Source organism: Bos indicus, chromosome 12, assembly GCF_029378745.1.
Source record: "Bos indicus isolate NIAB-ARS_2022 breed Sahiwal x Tharparkar chromosome 12, NIAB-ARS_B.indTharparkar_mat_pri_1.0, whole genome shotgun sequence".
NCBI classification, from domain to species: Eukaryota; Metazoa; Chordata; class Mammalia; order Artiodactyla; family Bovidae; genus Bos; species Bos indicus.
In genome coordinates, this window is record NC_091771.1 from 55,314,993 (window position 1) to 55,331,445 (window position 16,453).

General features: G+C 39.5%; 1 long non-coding RNA gene across 1 annotated transcript in view; it reads left to right on the forward strand.

Annotated features, from left to right (window-relative positions):
• Positions 1-9,534, forward strand: part of LOC139186225 (uncharacterized) — a 182,385-nt gene extending 172,851 nt beyond the window's left edge. The window contains exon 5 of the long non-coding RNA XR_011569786.1: positions 3,249-9,534. This is a non-coding gene — a long non-coding RNA (uncharacterized lncRNA). The remainder of the gene's footprint in view (positions 1-3,248) is intronic.
• Positions 9,535-16,453: the final 6,919 nt, after the last annotated feature.

Sequence of the window (16,453 nt, forward strand, 5' to 3'; positions counted from 1 at the left end):
AAGAACAAGGTGACAATTTCTATCATGTGTTAGAGAAGTGAACATTCAGGGTTATACATGTCTCCTTCATCTTCCTTTTTTGGGATCATGTTAATAAAAGTTTACACTCCAAAGACACAGATTTGGATTTTGACAAATATCTTCATTCTTTGCTAGGAAAGTAACACTAAATTAGATTGGTTGATGTGTTTCAGAAGGAAATGACAAGTCATAGTTAATGTAAGCATTGAAACTCAGGTAAACTTAGGCAATAAGAAATGAAACAAAAATATTAAATGAGAAGACAGCGTGCTCTAAAAGAGAGCTCCTGAGGTGGCACAGTGGTAAAGAATCTGCTTGCCAATGCAGGAGGTGCAAGACATGCGGGTTCAATCCCCGGGTTGGGTCAGTTCACTAGAGTGGGAAATGGTAACCCACTTCAGAATTCTTGCCTGGAAAAGTCCATGGACAGAGGAGCCTGGTGGACTACAGTCCATGGTGTTGCAAACAGTCAGACACGACTGAGCACTGCTTTTATTTTCCATGCGCTGTGAAGGAGTGCAGTAGCAGGAGTAGAGTTGTAAAGTTAAAAGGCATGGGTCTGTGTTGACTCAGTCGTTTAATTGTTGTGTGGTAGTGAGGGATGTGTCTCCCAACTTCTCTAAGTCTCAATTGGAAGATGGAAAATATAAAATGTTATCCATTTCCAAAGGCTGTCATATTAAAAATCAGAAGGTGGGACGAATTGAGAGAGTAGCACTGATATATATATATATACTTTACTATGTGTAAAATAGCTAGCTAGTGAGAAGCTTCTGTATAGCACAGGGAGCTCAGCTTGGTGCTCTGTGATGACCTAGAGGGGTGGAGTGGAGTAGGGGTGAGAGGGAGGCTCAAGATGGTGTGGACATATGTATACTTATAGCTGATTCACTGTTGTTGTACAGTAGAAACAAAACATTGTAAAACAATTATGCTCCAATTGAAAAATAAATTAACAAAATAAAATAGCAGTATTGATGTGAAAGTGCCTAATTTTCTTTCATTGCTGCTGCTAAGTTGCTTCAGTCATGTCCAACTCTGTGCAACCCCATAGACGTCAGCCCACCAGACTCCCCCGTCCCTGGGATTCTCCAGGCAAGAACACTGGAGTGGGTTGCCATTTCCTTCTCCAATGCATGAAAGTGAAAAGTGAAAGTGAAGTCGCCCAGTCGTGTCCGACTCTTTGCGACCCCTAATGGACTGCAGCCCATTAGGCTCCTCCATCCATGGGATATTCCAGGCAAGAGTACTGGAGTGGGGTGCCATCGCCTTCTCCGTTTCTTTCATTATCTTCTGTCTTATAGTTTATACTACTTAGTTCCCTTTATCCATGGCTTTGCTTTCCTTTGTTTCAGTTACCCACAGTCAGTGGTGAGAAGCTGAAAGCATCAAAGGAAGAATTCAGAAAGAAACAATTCATAAGCTTTAAACTGAATACTTTTGTGAGTAGCACAATGTAATTTTGTGCCATTCAGCTCTGGTCTGCCCCAGACTTGCATCATCGTTTTTTTCAGTAGATTTTGCCAAGTAGTCGCTTACTAGCCATCTCAGTTATTTGTCATCATGATATCATAGTACTTGTGTTCATGTAACCCTTATTTTACTTATTAGTGGCCCCAAGAGCAAGAGTAGTGATGCTGGTCATTCAATTATACAAGAGAGAAGCCATGAGGTAACTTCTTTAAGTAAAAGGTGAAAGTTCTCAACTTAATAGGGAACGAAAAAAAGAATATGCTGACTCTGTGGGAGAAGGAGAGGGTGGGGAGATTTGGGAGAATGACATTGAAACATGTATAATATCTTGTATGAAACGAGTCGCCAGTCCAGGTTCGATGCATGATACTGGATGCTTGGGGCTGGTGCACTGGGACGACCCAGAGGGAGGGTATGGGGAGGGAGGAGGGAGGAAGGTTCAGGATGGGGAACACAGGTATACCTGTGGCGGATTCATTTCGATATTTGGCAAAACTAATACAATATTGCAAAGTTTTAAAATAAAAAAAAAAAAAAGAACATGCTGCAGTTGCTAAAATCTACAGCAAGAACCAATCTTTTATCTGTGAAACTGTGATGAAGGGAAAAGAAATTCATACCAGTTTTGCTGTTGCACCTCAAACTGCAGACGTTTCGGCCACAGTGCGTGATAAGTGCTCAGTTAAGATGGACAAGGTATTAAGTGTGTACAATAAGATATTTTGAAAGAGAAAGACCACAGTTAATAACTGTTATTTACAATGTATGGTATTTTATTATTAGTTTTTGTTTTTAATCTATTACTGTGCCTAATTTATAAATAAAACTTTATCATAGGTACCTATGTAGAGGAAAAAACTTAGTATATATAGGGTAGGGTTCGTTACTATTAAACTGATATCTGTGGTTTCAGGCATCCACTGGGGGTCTTATCCCTCTTGGATAAGAGGGAACCACTGTAGTTAGTTTCTGTTCATTTTCACTAGATTAATTCTTTGTTGTCAGACCTGTACTTAACAGAGTACCAAACAGTGACGTACCTTTGGGGAAGGTCACACAACATAACGGTTAATAGCATAGAGTGTTGTCAAGCAGGCTATGTTTATACCTCATCTGTATCCTGTTGGTGTGATTTGGGGCAAGATGCTTATCTTCTTTAAATCTCAGCTTTCTCTTCTATAAATCTGAAATAATAATAGTATGAGATAGCATATAAAGCACTTACAGTAACTGGCACATAGTTTATAAATTAGTGATCATGAAAACCATCACCACCCAGACTGACCCAGACTGACCGCTAGACGTCAACAGTTCCATTATAAGCATCACGATAGCAGTCAGCAACACTATTGTTACAGCTATTTTCTTTCCTTTCCTTTCTTTCCTATACAACGTAATGTTTGAGAATCACTTATGCATGAAGCATAAGTCCACTTTCCAAAATAAAGTCAGTATCTTTTCTGAATTAGTTCAAAGTATAAAAGTTGGGTTTTGTTTTGCATTTATTTTTCTCCTTTAACAGATCCCATGTAGATACTCATAATGAAGATATCATATTAATACAAATGATTGTTGCTATATCAATAATTAAGAGGGCAGTTTGCTGTACTGGGAAGAACAATGAATTCATAACAGAAATCTCAATTTGTTGTCCATTTATTCTAGCCTGTGGCATTGAGACCAAATCCTTGTCTGACTCAGTTTTGATCTTTACATTTTCTATAATCTCTGCCTCCTTGCATTTATCTCCTCAGATCAGAGAAAACAGATCCAGTTTTATGGAGAGAAAAGGTAACTGTGAAATGGTCTTCATATTCCCCATGAAGAATATACAGGTATGTGGTAAAGAAGAGATAAGAATTTCCTCAGATTTCGTTTGTATGTAAGGTAGTTGTTTTAGCAAAGTAGCATAGGAGAAGATTAATATGAATCAATGAAGTGTTTCACTGATGGATTTTTTAAGTGATTGAAATATTAGTGTTTTCCATTTCAGAGAATTGAACTCTTAAATATGCTATTGGCAGAAGGAGACAAGTTTTAATTATTGGGTAAGGATTATTTTAATATGTATGTGAATTGCTGACATGATCATCCATCTTTCTCCAATTCTTGAAAATGGTTTGATTTACTTAATATTCAATTGTAATTTGTTTATATCATTAATTTATTTGGCGTATTCATTTTGCATAAGGCAAACAGATGGCTGGTGGTGGAGCATGTACTCAGTCGCTCAATCGTGTCCGACTCTTTGTGACCGCATGGACTGTGGCACACCAGGCTCTTCTGTCCATGGGATTTCCCTGGCGAGAATCCTGGAGTGGGTTGCCATTTTCTTCTCCAGAGGATCTTCCTGACACAGGGATTATACCTGCATCTCTTGTGTCTCCTGCATTAGCAGGCCAGTTCTTTGCCACCAGTGCTTCTGTGGAAGCCAGGTGGTGGAAGAGATGGCTATTTATTTGCCAGAAATGGGTACTGTCTCTTCTAAAGGAGAGATGTCACTTGGAGAAGCAGGTCCTGTTTCCCAGTGGGAATACCACCTATAACCCACCCCGCCTCTTGCAGTTCAGCATAGTCACATGATTGCATCATAGCCAATGGAATGAGAGTGGAATGAACTCCTCCTCCTTTAAGGCTGCTCCTTAAAGTTCTCTCCTGATTCATTCCTTCTGCCCTTTTCTATTTCTGGCTGTCTAGATTGGAGGAGACCCCTGGGGTGACCTCAGAAGCCTTAGAAGCTGATTTCCTGCTAGACTGGGTGAAGCATCTCTGTTAGCCTGTACTTGGAACTGCTACATTGAATATTAATAGTGTAAAATGAAACTCTAATTGTGTGAAGCCATTCAATTGTGGGAGTTATTGCAGCAACTTACAAGTACATATTCTCATCTGCTTCCTTGTCACAAATCCAGTCCAAGGTTATGATATTATAGTGTTTAAAGCTCTTTTGCAATATTTTAGCCTCGATATATCATAATAGCCTTTAATTTAACATATAGGTTGTCTCACGTGAATTATAAAGAACCTGTATCTATAGACCAAAAAATTCTTAATGCAATTATAACTAGCCAACTCACTGGAAAAGACCCTGATGCTGGGAAAGATTGAGGGCAGGAGAAGGAGGCGACAGAGAATGAGATGGTTGGGTGGCATCATTGATTCAATGGACATGAATTTGAGCAAACCCCAGGAGATGGTGAGAGGCAGGGAAGCCTGGCGTGCTGCCGTCCATGGAGTCTCAAAGAGTCAGACATGATTGAGCAACTGAACAACAACAGCACTTCAGTTAGCAAGAACCTGTATTTATAGAACAAAAAATTCTTAATATAATTTTAACCTTTAGCCCCTTTTCTCACATCCAGTTTAATTTTATATAACCCTGAACTAATACCTCAAAGATCTCACACATCTTTGTACTACCAAAAATTAAAGAACTGACACTTCTCACAGGGGGAAAAGGAAATTCTCTAAATCTTGAACTCTCACAAAAGAGGTCCTAGAATGATGAGTTAGCCCTATAGACTCTATTCCAAATCTTTTGGTAGTTTGCATATCCCCAGAAGCAAATCCTGAAGCAAGTATTCAAGTTTAAGAGCTAAATCGAGAGATAATTTCAGGAAACGTGAATAGAGGGCAAGAAAGTAGAATAGGGAAGGAAAGACAACCAGTAACAAAAGCACTAGCAGTTGTTTCTGGGCGTGACCAGATTTTGCCCTCACTGAGAAAAATCTGGGTGCATTTCAGGGTTAGTACCAAGTTGGGAGAGCAAGCTAGAATGTTTATGCACCAAAGTCCCTTCTCTTGTTGGTTGAAGGATGTTCGTAGGGGCTGTTAATTCTTAGGCTATTGTGGCTTTGGCCAGATAAAATTTACAGGTAATGAAATGCAGGTGTAGACAGCTGGAAATATAGACAACAGATATTAGAATGGTAAGTAAAAGGGGATTTGAGTGGGCATCAAGACCAATTGTTTCTCACTTCAAAATCTTATAGAAAAGGAAGCAGAGAAATGGAACGTGTACACCCATGGCTGATTCATGTTGATGCATGGTAAAAACCACCATAATATTGTAAAGTAATTAGCCTCCAATTAAAATAAATAAATTTAAAAAAAGAAATGGAAAGTATAAAACTTTGGCGTTTGCAGTCACCATTTTATTTTATAATGATATGTACACAATTCTCTTTTTAGCCTAATTTTTTCTTCCCATAACAGCAGGACTAGAATTTTCATTTCTTCTCTGTGACTGTTTCTTCTAGTATCTTATGCCTAAGATAGACCACATGATTTGATCTCCTAGACATCTGGTTTTCTGTACAAAAATGTTGCAGTTTTGCTCAGTGATTTTTATATCAGTTTCTTTACCATAATCTTGATTTGGAATTTAATTTGGTTTTATTAAAAGAAGGCTGGAGTATAAATTTATATCCTGAAAGGGAGAAAAAAAAGGAATGTATTAGGAACCATTCTGGTGCCTCCTGTTCTTCTGGTCAGGGCTGATATCACTAATGGATTACATCATTCCCTTTGAGAGACATTTCATCCTGAATTTCAATCACATGTTTGTCAATAACACTAACGCTCCTGTCCTATTGCCCTTCCGTGGAGTTTCTTTACAATGAAAACCACAGTTCTTGATCAGTTCACTAGCCTGTTTTCTCTTTGTCTATCCCCAGGCTGCAGAATGTTTCTGCAGAAACTCACACACCAAGCAGATGAGTACCATTACTGTTTATGACTTCATAGGGACCCCATAATGGTGTCTGGTCATGCTTAGATGTCTCCCTACTCAACTCTACTGCTCATTCTCTGAAGAGAAAAATGATTTTTTATTCACTACAGCCTTCTTATTGAAAGTATCAGAAAACCACTAGCTTAAACAATTGGGGGTATTTATTAAATTCTTCCTGGGATATCTTACAGAATCAAAGGATGGGAATAGGACTGGTTCTTAGTAACAACTGGAACCCAGAAATTAACTTCCGTTTCTCTCCATCTTGTGTTTATTATCTTCTTTGTGAATCTATTAAAAAATTTTTTTCTGGGCAGGTCACATCTGTTCTATGTTACCTATGGTGGGAAACGTGGGAAACACACTGAGAGAACAGTAAGACCTGGCATTTAGGTTTCCATGGTAAAACCTGGATTACTAGAAAGACAGTGACTTTTACACTGAAGTTTCTGAAATTCTGGGAGAACACAATGAATGGTTGGTTACACTATAGTCTGGTGGCCAGTTCGGGGCTAACCAACTGTGGCCAAGAAGGAATAGTTATAACCAAATAGTTGGGCAGTTCTAGTGCAAACCACATGGATGAAACAGGGTGGACAGGACAGTTACTGGAGCCGTGAGGGGGACTGGAAATACCACCATAGATAATTGATTCATTAAACTTTTCTACTTTCCTTAAAATGTAACTATTATTCTATTCTTCTCAAAAAATGACCTTACTTTCTATCGTGAAAATAATATGACCATGTACATAAAACTTTATTTGGTGTTTCTTCTATCTCTCCCCATCCTACATTTTTATAATAAAATAGTTACACTTCATACTTATGGTGAATTCCTAGTTCCATATTATTTATGGTCAATCCTATTGTTTTTGAACCAACTCCTACAATTCTTGCCTTTATACTGTTTGATGCAACCCACACAACTATTGCCACAGAAAACTCCTGAATCAGTAGTTCTCTACATGCATGCTAAGTCACTTCAGTTGTATTCAACTCTGCGATTCCATGAACTGTAGCCCCCACCCACCCAGGCTCCTCTGTCCATGGGAAGAATACTGGAGTGGGTTGCCATTTCCTTCTCCTTAAAAAGTGAAGTGTTAGTCACTCAGTGTGTCCGACTCTTTGCAATCCCATGGATTATAACCCACCAGGCTCCTTTGTCCATGGAATTCTCCAGGCCAAGAATACTGGAATGGGTACCCATTTCCTTCTCTGTAGGATCTTCCAGACCCAGGGATTGAGCCCTGGTGTCCTGCATTGCAGGAAGATTCTTTACCATCTGAGCCACCAGGGAAGCCATAAAATGTGCACAGAAGTAATGTGTTTTCCTTATAGTACCCTTTCTCCAGCTTGTGGACTCTGCTTTAATGTCCACCTTTCTTCTACTCCTTTAGTTGCTTTAGTTCTTCTTTAAACTTCCTTCTCTGAAGCCTTGGCACAGACCATACCCTTCTTCAGGGGCTGAGTCTTTGTCTTCCTTGCATCTTCTGCAGTCCTTATGTTCACCTTATATCTTCCATAACCATGCCTCTGCTGCTGCTAAGTTGCTTCAGTTGTGTCCAACTCTGTGCGACCCCATAGACGGCAGCCCACCAGGCTCACCCGTCCCTGGGATTCTCCAGGCAAGAACCATGCCTCACACTCCGTTAAATTGCTACGTGGCACTGAGTGACTCAGATGTTAAGTGTCTCGTTGCTTCAACACATGTAAGTAATACAGAGACAGAAACAAAACTAGAGAATTGTGGAACACATATCAATTTTTTAGTTCTGCCTTTTAAACTTGTAAGGATCCTAGCAATTATAAACACCCCCCTCTGTGAATTTTTACCAGCACATTCCTTCCTCTGTGGGGTAGGAAAAAGTAGAAGAGAACCGTGTATGTGATATAAATTAGATTAATAGCTTGTATGGAGAAATATATTAGGAGAGAATGTTCATATATTCATAAGTAATTTTATTAGCTTGGTTCCTGGTTTCACTTGCCTGTAGTGTCTTCACTACAAGATATTTTCCATACCTTGAAAGAAATTTAACAAATTCTCTTATTTTCCCAAGTGTGAGAAGAATTAGGAGGTCAAAATTAGGAAATTATTTCAGTGGTTTGGATTACAAAAATCATCCATGTCCTAATGAAGAACATGGTTCTCATCTGACTGAACTAATTTCTGCATGAATGCAGCATTCAGAATAGTCTTTTGGAGGTAATATTATGTTTTCAATAATTTTATATTATGACATCTTACCTATAGAAACCTATTTTAAAATAAAATTACTTGAAAGGGTGGAAGCTTCAAAATACCAACATAAAACAGTAAGTGGGAAACTTTCTCCTTTACCACTTGAAATTTTAATAGATTATTGAACCATATTTTATTAGCTGTTATCCTCTGGAGAATAATAGATATGTATATTTCATTAGCCAAATTTGGATCAGAAAAACGGAGCCACTCAGAGTGATAAAGACTAGGGGATTTGTCAAAGGGCTTTGACTTTATACATGTGTAGGAGCTGAATGAATCGTTGATACAAGCCTGTTTTTCTACACCGAATGCTGGGCCTGAAGTCAGTAGGGCAGGCCACTGGGAAGGGAAGATGCTGAAGTAGTGAGGGGCAGGGCAAGGTGGAACCCACCCACGAAGCTCAGCATAGTTGCTGCTGATGACTTGAGTGTGAGGCTGGTGTTCTTTACTCTTGAGCCAAACTTGTGGAGCTTGTTCAAGGGTCAGAGAAACTGAAAGGGGCGATCTGGTATGAGTTGGAAGAGCATGTAGGAGCTGCACATGGAAGCCTGGGGTTCAGGGAACTCAAAGGCAGAGGAGTTACTAAGGGCTTGCTGAGATACTAAGGGCTTAGTTAGTAAGGGCTTAGGCACTTGCTGAGTTACTAAGGGCTTGCTGACTTACTAAGGGTTTACTAAGCTTGCTGGAGTTACTGAGGGCTGGCTGAGATCCCCTTAGACAAGGAGAGCCAGCAGGTCAGAACGATGCCTTGCCTGGAATTTCCCATCATAGAAGCATATAACTACTCCCTCTTTCCACATTTTATTTATTTATTTTTAGTTTTAGGGTTTTTTTTTTAAGATTTCTTTTTAATTGGAGGATAATTGCTTTACAATGTTGTGCTAGTTTCTGCTGTACAACAACACGAATCAGCTATAAGTATAAATATATCCACTCCTTGTTGAGCCTCCCTCCCATCCCTGGGTCCCAGCTTTCTAGGTCATCACCAAGCATCTCTGCTATACAGCAGCTTCCCACTATCTTTCCACCTTTTTGATGTCACCCCAAATATCTCTTGTGGTCCACAGGAACCTGAAACAATTCAGGGAAAAGGAATTCTGAGAATCACAGTTCCAAAGATGAGCTGACACACCTTGCATGTAAGCGAATCACCTTGTGTAAGTTGAAAACAAAAATGAAATAAAAATGTAAACAATCCCATTTTCTCCCTGGAACAAAGACTTACTATCTTTTGGTCAATGCAATGTTTTCATCAGGCTTCTCATCATAGCTTCAGTGCCTGCATTCAGATAACATCTCAGGAAGTCTCATGCGGGTCACCTTTCCTCCAGACACACTGGATATCATCTTAATTGCCAAGGATGTTAAGAGAAGATAATAAGATAATAGGGGAAGCAACAGCCATTAGATGTGGTAATTGTTAGTCTGGGATCTGGAAGCTTTAAGAAGGATATTGGGTAATAAGGCCTCGGAGACTTGCAAGTTTCGCTTCATCCAGTGACCTGATGGGTGTGTTTACCATGATGGTAAAGATCTTGTGTTCAAATTCAAATTCAGAGGACTGGAAGACTATTTAAGTTGTCAGGGCAGCCTGTTAGTAGGCCAAGGCTTCCTATAAACCATCAGTGAAAAGTGCAGGGATACAAGTAACACAGGGCAATACGCAAAGAGAACTTTGTGTGGCATGTACAAGATGCGTAATGCTTACAAACTGCCTGAGGCTTTGAAAGCAATTTACGGAGAGAGATTTTACAGTGGCCTCCTTTGGAGCCACTGATAATTCACCAAACAAATAATTCAAAGTATGTCCGATGGGTTTCAGCAAATTTCCTTAAGAATTTGCAATACTGGAGATTCCTATTATGATTCTGTTGGATCGGTGTTTTCGGTGGCAGCATGTAAACACACAGGACTTGATTCATGATCGTGTGGGTAATAACTTAAGATCAATATTTTCAATGATGTAATAGAAAAGTGCAAGGAATCTCTGCCTTGTAATAAACAGCAGTTGAGCTTTCTTTGTGGGCAGACACAGTCATTATAAATTCTGCCAAGTCTATAGAGTTATGCCTACACAAATGACTGGTGAAAGAGAGAACTTATTCTCATAATAGCAATGTAGTTTCATCACTTATTAAATACTATAGATTTATTTGTGTATGACACTCAGATACCAAAAGTATTATTCTCACCATTTATCCTCATTTATTCACCTTCATATATATTCTCACCACTTATTTAGCACCTGATATTTCTGTCTTGCAGGGAGTCTCGTTATTTTTCTCCATCTTGTTATGGAGGCGTAAAGCTTGTCTTATTCATGCTAAGTGACGTCATGGAAGTAGATTGGGCTGTAGAGCCAGAAGAATATCTGCTTAAAGGATTTGCTTCATATTAGTTTCTGCTTCTGTATAACCAGGGAGGAGGGTGTTGTGATCCCCCTCTCTCAGGATGACCCCGAGTCACTGAACATAGTAGAAAGTGAAGTGAGTTGTAAACAGTAAAACACTATAGAAATAACAGTCAATTTATGATTTGTATCTCAGGTCTGTAGCACCTTAAGCATATAGTACAGTGTTAGTCACTCAGTCCTGTCTGACTTTTTGCAATTCCATGGACTGTAGCCTGCCAGGCTCCTCTGTCCATGGAATTTTCGAGGCAAGAATACTGGAGTGAGTTGCCATTACCTTCTCCAGGGGATCTTCCTGACTCAGGGATTGAACCCAGGTCTTCTACATTGTAGGCGGGTTCTTAACCATCTGAGCCACCAGAGAAGCTCAAGGGCTAGTGCCAAAGGATGATCAGTCATATACAAGACCTAAATTGTGATGTCTCTTATTTGTGAAATGATCTCATTTACTTCCTTAGACATACTCTTCCTGCTGCTCCTTGAAAGTACACATAATCTGATCTTTCTCATAGTCTGATATTATTTTCCATTTCAGTGAACTGGAAAGTATGGGAAATTGCATCATATTTTTTTTCTACCCTCTTATTCTAACTGTTCATGTATAGCATATGCTTCTATTGTGGGTCACATGTTATCTATTTCCAGAGCTGACTTGAAAAATTGAGTTTGGATATGCAGTTGCCTTTTCATTAGAAATAACTATCTTTCTCACTCCTTTTTTTCTTCTCACCTGTTCCATTAGCCATCCCATCCCCCATCCTCTGATCTATAAGCAGATTTCTGGCAACACTATTTAAAAAAAAATCCTGCCTTGATCAATGCGTTTATTGGTTTGCCAACATTCTTGTCCAGCTAGTATCAAGCCCTAAGTTATTCAAAGTCCATTTTCTTTGCTCCCCCTCCTGGGCTGTGGAGGTTGCTAGAGAAACTCATGTCTCCTGTATCCAGGTATTCATGCATGCTCAGTCAGTTCAGTTGTGTTCGACTCTTTGTAACGTCATGGACTGGAGTCCGCCAACTCCTCTGTTCATGGAATTTTCCCAACAAGAATACTGGAGTGGATTGCCATGCCCTCCTCCAGGGGATCTTCCTGACCCAGGGATCGAACCTGAGTTTCCAGTGTCTCCTGGATTGCAGGTGGATTCTTTACTGCCATGCATGCTTGTAGTTGTACTGTCTGGACTTAGCCCAAGTTCACCCAACCACAGACAAAATAAATAGAGCAACCAAATAGCTCTGTTTCCAAAATGCATTCTCCTGAAGCAAGCCTCCACTGGCCACAGGCTCTGCTCTCTTGCGTACTGCTCAGGCTCTGACCTATGGCCTCTTCATTCCACTTGTATTTGCCCCGCTTCCAATATTGGCACGTAGGTTCATTCTTGTTTCATCTGTTGGCTTGAGTCTCATCTCCGTGAGACTGCCCTGTTCATACTATTATCAAATCTGAATACCCTGGTTGGGTCCCAGGACTATGTTTTATGAGCTTTCCCCGTGAATGGCCTCAGAAAAGTAGGTGTTTTTAGGATTTGCTCTTTCCTCAGAAGATCAGAGTTGGGTAGTGGTTTCCACCCCTAATTGAACTCACGACTCTCCTTGGCCATACCTTTCCTCTCCACTCTAGCCAACGTTGTTTTTCTTAAAAGATACTGAAAGTCTTACCACTTCCCTCAAACTGTTTCCCTCCAGTCCTTTTACGATTTTTTTCTTTCCTTTATTTAAATTTATTTTTTTTTTAATTGGAGGATGATTGCTTTAAAATATTGTGTTGTTTTCTGCCATTCATCAACATGAATCAACCGTCCGCATACATATGGCCCCTCCCTCTTGAGCCTCCCTCCCACTCCATTCCACCCCTCTAGCTGATCACAGAGCACTGGATTTGAGCTCCCTGTGTCATACAGCAAATCTTCACTACCTGTTTTACATATGGTAATGTATATGTTTCCATGCTACTCTCTCAATCCATCCCTTCTCCTTCCCTGCCATGTCCAGGAGTCTGTTCTCTGTGTCTTCATCTCCATTCGTGGTTTAGTCGCTCAGTCATGTCTGACTTGTGGCCCCATGGATTGTAGTCCACCAGGCTCCTCTGTCCATGGAATTTCCCAGGTAAGAATACTGGAGTGGGTTGCCATTTCCTTCTCCAGGGAATCTTCCCGACCCAGGGATCAAATCTGCATCTCCTGTGTTACAGGTGGTCTCCTGCACTGCTGGAGGATTCTTTACCAACTGAGACACCAGGGAAGCCCTCTGCATCTCTATTGCTGCCCTACAAATAGGTTCATCAATCCATCTTTCTGGATTCCATATATATGTGTTAATAAATGATATTTGTCTTTCTCTTTCTAACTTACTTCACTCTGTATACTAGTTTCATCCACCTTATTAGAACTGAGTCAAATGCATTCCTTTTTATGGCTGAATAATTTTCCATCATATATATGTACCATAATCTCTTTATGTATTCGTCTGTTCATGAATATCTAGGTTGCTTCCATGTCCTAGTTATTGTAAATAATGCTGCAGTGAACAATGGGGTACATGTATCTCTTTCAATTATGGTTTCCTCAGGGTTATATGCCCAGTAGCTTTTGCACAGTGAATAAAACTATAAAGAAGGTGAAAAGACAACCTCAGAATGGGAGAAAATAATAGCAAACAAAACAACTGACAAAGGATTAATCTCCAACATATACAAGCAGCTCATTCATCTCAATACCAGAAAAACAAAAAAGCTAATCAAAAAATGGGCAGAAGACCTAAACAGACATTTCTCCAAAGATAAACAGATGGCTAATAGATACTTGAAAAGATGCTCAATATTGCTCATTATTAGAGAAATGCAAATTACAATGAGATATCATCTCACACCAGTCAGAGTGGCCATCATTAAAAAATCTACAAGCAACAAATGCTGGAGAGGGTGTGGAGACAAGGGAACCCTCTTGCACTGTTGGTGGGAATACAAATTGATACAGCCACTATGGAGAACAGTATGGAGATTCCTTAAAAAACTAAGAATAAAACTACCAGGCCTTTTACTTTTAATCAGTGACTTTGTCTTTTACTTGCTAGAAAAAAAAAGAAGTTGTGAAAGTGCACAGCCCCATCACCCAGCCTTTTTGGCACCCGGGACAGTTTCACGGAAGACAGTTTTTCCATGGACTGGGGGGGGACATGGTTTCAGGATGATTCAAGCCCATTACATTATTGTGCACTTTATTTCTATCATGATTACATCAGATCTGCCTCAGATCATCAGACATTAGATGCTGGAGGTTGAAGACCCTTGACTCAGCCCCTCCTTAGCATCATAATCTATGTCCTCACCAATCTGACCGGTTTTTTTGGACAAGTCTCAAAGGAAGGGATTTCCTTTGTCCTCTTCAAGGGTCTCGCTTCTTTACTGTCTGACAGCGTCATTCTACAGGCTTATTTTCGGGCTACAAATGTTGAGTCTTTCCTATGTTTTGTAACACACACACCTACCACCTTGTACCCCATGGATCTCGTTCTCTTTTTGGTTTTTGTTTTCTTCCTCAATTCTCATAGAAGTCGCTTCTCTCAACAGTTTCATCTCATGCCTAATCACCTTCTCCAGGATGGACTACTTTTGCAGCTGTTTTCTTCAAAGTAGACATTAATAGGAGGGTTGGCTTTAAGAAATTTTGTGAATGAGTAATACATCGATAATTTTTCTCATCCATTTGCTCATAAATCTTCATTAATTCTGGCATTTTACAGCTCACAGGCTCAGTTCCCTCTTGGTACTCCATGATGGTCTAATTTCCTTATAGAGTAACTATATCCAGATTTTTTCTTATTCAGGTGCCACCTCCTCAAGTCCCCCTACCTTATCAAATTCTGCTGTCTATTTCCTTTTAGTCACTTTAAAAGACTACTTGCCCAATCTTACATAGGCTGATACCAGTGTTTTATAATGGCTTAATGTACTATACCTCACAGAGTATGGTAATCATTTTAATAAAGACCCTAAAAGTACATTATCACAATATTATCATTATTATTATTATTATAACAATTATTATTTGATGTCAATATGGAGACCCTATGGTAGATGATAGCAGAGAAAGAATTTTGGTTGTAGGTACATTTTTCTTTTTTGGAACCAAAATATTTTTTAAAAATGTGAATCACATATGGTCCAAATTATCTTGCCCATAGTTTAGCTCTTTTCTGAAAAAAAGGTTTTGGAGAAAGGGATTGAAGAAGAGAAGTAACAGAAACAATTATCTTAATAAAGGCCTTTTTTAAAAGTTTTTGTCTGATTTTTTTTTCTCATTATTTTTAATTTTCCTGAAATTTTTTTTTCTTTTTTTAACATTTATTTCCTAAATAATATGCCTTGATGACTACTTGTGTGTCTCCTAAAGTGAGCCTGACTTCTCAGGAAAGGATTCTTCATTTTAGCTTTCATATAACTCTTCCACTTCTCCTTACTATTCATATACATAGTAAGAATCCAATATATTTTTATGGGAACAAAATTACTATAAACAAATATAAATATCCAGGAAACCATTTATAGAAAAATAATATACACTGAGCCTCTGTCAGTAACCCACTTATTTTGGCTTTGGTCACTCCAGCAACATTTGAGGACAAAAAAAAACAAAAGTGTGAATTCAATTTCATATTGACATCGGATTGGGTTTTATTGTTGTGTTATGTGATCTCTCTAAACTAGATGTTAAAACTCTCATTTGTGAGTCTGATGAGCATTACAGTACATATGTGAAGTATGCTGAAGCAGATATAATCATTTACATTCTCAATTTGGAATCTGAGGCACTGTATGGTTACAAAAAGATACGTTAGTTCTAAGTGACAGGCTGTAAGCTCCTTCAGGTCAAAAATGAAAGTGTAGTCCCTCGGTTGTGTCTGATTCTTTGCAACCCCACGGACTGTAGCCCTCCAGGGTCCTCTGTCCATGGGATTCTCCAGACAAGAATACTGGAATGGGTATCCATTCCCTTCTCCAGGGAATCTTCCTGACCCAGGGATTGAAGCCAGGTCTCCTGTATTGCATGTAGATTCCTTACCATCTAAGACACCAGGGAAGCCCTTCAGGTAAGAGGCTATGTCTTATTTTAGCCTGCTTTCTTGAACATGTGTATCTGTATGTAGTTAGTACTCAGTAAGAATGTGTGGGCCTGAAATGTCGAAAGTTGGCCCTGCCTCTTCTGACCTTCTGCCTAGAGTTTTTTCCATGGCACTATTTTGCTATATAAAGAGGGAGTTGCAAATTGGAAGTGGGCTCCTTATTAAACTTGACCTACAGCCTGTAGCCTTGGGCACTCCAAGATTGAACAATGGGCTTTCTAAATAGGTACAGGGTTATTGTGGGAAGGGTACTTTGTATCATTCATATCTACCTGCCTTTTGCTGATGGGACAAGCTACTCCAGTTCATGATTTTTGGCTCCTCTTATTCTTAACAGAATCCAGTATGTGGATTATAACCAACACTACTGATCCCCAGCCAAATCTGCACCAACTAATGACTTTTTGCTGCCACCACATATTAGTTTTAGCAACTAGTCATGGCCACGT